This window comes from Sinocyclocheilus grahami, unplaced genomic scaffold (assembly GCF_001515645.1).
Source record: "Sinocyclocheilus grahami isolate Dianchi unplaced genomic scaffold, SAMN03320097.WGS_v1.1 scaffold1267.1, whole genome shotgun sequence".
Taxonomy (NCBI): domain Eukaryota; kingdom Metazoa; phylum Chordata; class Actinopteri; order Cypriniformes; family Cyprinidae; genus Sinocyclocheilus; species Sinocyclocheilus grahami.
In genome coordinates, this window is record NW_015506446.1 from 182,838 (window position 1) to 186,436 (window position 3,599).

The 3,599-nt window shown below is 36.4% G+C and overlaps 1 pseudogene; it reads right to left on the reverse strand.

Moving 5' to 3' along the window:
- The window catches only part of LOC107568643 (sodium bicarbonate transporter-like protein 11), a 50,292-nt pseudogene that overhangs the window by 4,170 nt on the left and 42,523 nt on the right, over positions 1-3,599 (reverse strand).

Genomic DNA, 3,599 nt, shown 5'->3' on the forward strand with positions numbered 1-3,599 from the left:
TACAAAACTGTTATTTTAAATTGCAATAATATTTCAGAATATTACTGTTTAATAAATGCAGCCTTGTTGAGCATAACATGTATTATAATATATTAAATTAACATTTTTTTAATGTCTTTTATTTAGATAGGACAGTAGGTCAACAGGAAGCAAAGTGGGTGAGAGAAAGAGGGGGGTGGGATCGGTAAAGGTTCATGAGCCAGGACTAGAACTCGGGACGCCCGAAGCGCAAAGGCGCTACATGTCGGCACGCTGCCCACGAGGCCATTGGCGCCGACATATTAACTTAATTCTTAATAAAAATAGGTTTAATAGGTTAATAGTTAATAAAAAATAGTTTTCGCTAACAACTGGGATGTGCTTGAGATTTTTTTATAGAGATTTTTAGACTTTTATAGTTTTGTGTAATAAACAGCCCACTGCCTAGTCAATTATGAAACATTTTGCCAATCTGCAGCATTTACACAGATGTATGTATTTCACACCACCTCCTGATCCATCACAAATGCATCGTGGAGGGCATTTACGCTTGGGTAAAAATGCACAAAGCGTCCGGCCACAAAATGCATCACTGGATACTTAGACATTTCCATCTATGACAGGTAGAGGGCGATCTGTTGCTTTATTTGCACAAAGAGTGCACCGATCTCTCTTCTGTGTTCTTATTTGTACAACACCTATGACTTTTATTTGACTTTGTTTTCATCAAAGACACACATGCGCACACTCACTTGTTCTTTAAGTAGCAGAGCCATGCGGTCGCACATTTGATTGCCATCAATGGAGGTGAGAGCGATGTAGAGGAAGAGCCCATAGAGCACAGGCTTAGGAATCCACTGCAGGGGCACCGGCAGCAGAAACAAGCTCACACCTATCAGGATGTTAGCCACGAGCGAGGTCACCCGCGTCTCCTTCACACTCACTATACTACGCACACGTACACGTACACACACACATACACATACAGAGGAGTCATTTAAAACCAAGCACAGTGTGCCAATAGCTACTATAATGACATTTGTGCTTCACAGATTGATTGTGAGTGTAATTGTCTGTGGTGTGTGCTCACGTCTCGTAGAGGTGTCCTCCCTCCACCCTTTCCTCCACGATGGCTAGCTGTCTGACGTGCAGAGTGGAGTGCGGGAACGCAGCATGCATCCACGGCAAGCCCAGCACAGACATCAAAATATTAATCAAGCCAGACAGAGTCAGGTCCCAGTGATACGCCGTGCCCTTCAGTAACCTGTAGCACACACACACAGTCACGACTCAACAGTGTTCAACAGCGTTACCCTACTTTAAGACCACTGCACAATCTGACCCAGTGTCCTATTGAGGTGCGAAGCGACCAGTTTCCAACAATGTGTCATTTTTATGTCCATGCTGAAAGCCAATCATAATATATTTGATGTTTAATATGCAGCTAGGTGGAGCAGAACCAATAAGATTTCACTGTGAATTGGGCTGATCGTTGTCATGCAATAAGCTGAACTACTGTTCAAAAGTTTGTGGTCAGTATGTTTTCTGTTTTTTTTTAATTAATTCTCCTATTTGGCAAGGATGCAACTGATCAAAAGTGACAGTAAAGACATTTATAATGTCAGTTTTCTTTTTCTCTGAGCACCAAATCAGCACATTAGAATGATTTATACATTTCATGTGACACTGAAGACTGAGATGAATAAATTAGATTTTTAAAATGTATTAAAAAAAGAAAACCGTTATTTTAAATTGCAATAATATATCACAATATTTGTGTAAAAACAGTACATTAGTGTGTGCATCTTGGACCCCAAAGTGATTCCTCTAGCTAAGGTAGGGGCGTACATTTTGGCAAGCCTTCCTGGACCCAAATTGAGCCAAAATTTAATTGATTCTCAGTACAGAATCTTCTCTGATATTTGCATGTCATTTTGAAATTGCTGCTTAAATGCTGAATTTTGACATGAAGATAATCCCCCAATATGATTGAAAAAATTTGCATAAAGCAGTTTTATCATTGAGTGTTTTGATTTTTCTCTGCTTAAATTATACCATAAAGGAGCTCACTTTCTTCACCTTGATTTAAATACTATTATTATCAAAACAAAAAAACATTAATACTGAATGACTAATATGAAGTGAAATAATATAATGAATACAAAAATAATCGAATGTAAATGATAAAGAATCATAAATTAAATTAAAATTAAAAATAACAATAGCAAAAAACATTAATTTAATATTGATAAAAAGAGTAATAACAATGAATATATAAATGTGTGTGTGTATATATATATATATATATATATATGTACAGTATATATATGTAAATGTAATCTAATATAAATTATATAAAAAATAATATTTTGTCAAAAAAATAACAATACCAACAAAACACTAATCACACATATTAAACGAGAAATAATATAAATAATGATACAATAAATATTAAAATAATATAAAGAAACATGTTTTGTCAAAAAATAGTAACAGAAACACAAAAAAAGTTAAATGAGAATATAAAAAAATACATAATTAATTTAAAATATAATTATTAATAATAAAATGTTATTTCAAATACAAAATAATACTTCATGGCAGAAAATATTGAATATATAATGGAAAATTTAAGATTGTAAAAAAAAAAAAGAGTTGTTTTTTTCTCTGACACATATTGCACTTGTCAAATGTTGTGGATATAAATGACCAATCATCAAATGGAGAACTGTATTGAAGAGCTGTAATGTTTGCATATGTATACATTAGTTCCAGTGTGTGTGCAACATGAACACATATAGTGACTCACAGGCAATGTCGTTGAAGACGTATGATCCCACATAAGAGAAGACAAGCACTGAGATAGGCAGAGCACAGTCGGACAGAATCTCTCTCATCTTCACATGCAGAAACGGACTGCCAGGAAAAATGAAAGATGGGGGTGTCAAAACAGTCTTCTATCACTTTTTCAAATCCCCATCAGTGTGTGTGTGTGAGACAGGGAGAGCTCCTTACCTCCTCCTGAACTGGTACAGCACCTCCTCCTGAATTGGTACAGTGTGTATCCCACCCACAGTGTGCCCAGCATGAGGAGGAGACAGAGAAGAGGCCGTGCCCGTGTGCACAGAATGAAGGATTCTGGGAGGGACACGGGCCCTGTCTCTGTCAGGTTCAGTTCCCCTATATGTAAACTTCCACTGATGCGATTCAGCTCCGCCGCACTCCCATTGGCCAAAGTGGGAGCATGGTAATACTCATGAAAGACTGGAAAAGAGATATCAACATAGGTTATCACTATTTTTATACTGTAAGAATAGGTCAAAATGAACGAATAGTATACAGTATGCAGGCTTGACAATAAGGACTGCCCGATGGCCCGGAGCCAGCATGAAAGATGTTCGGGACAGCTGACAAAGTTGTCACTGATCCGATATTTATTTGTGCTGTTCAATTGTTCTTATTTACCGACTGTTCACTTGTTTTTAATAATGTTTGAACTTTCAATATGTTAGGCTAGTAGTTTTTGCTGCGGTACTGAAATTGGAATCGAGAATTGTAAAATTTAACTGGTATTTAAAATTTTTATATCACACACACACATATATATATATATATATATA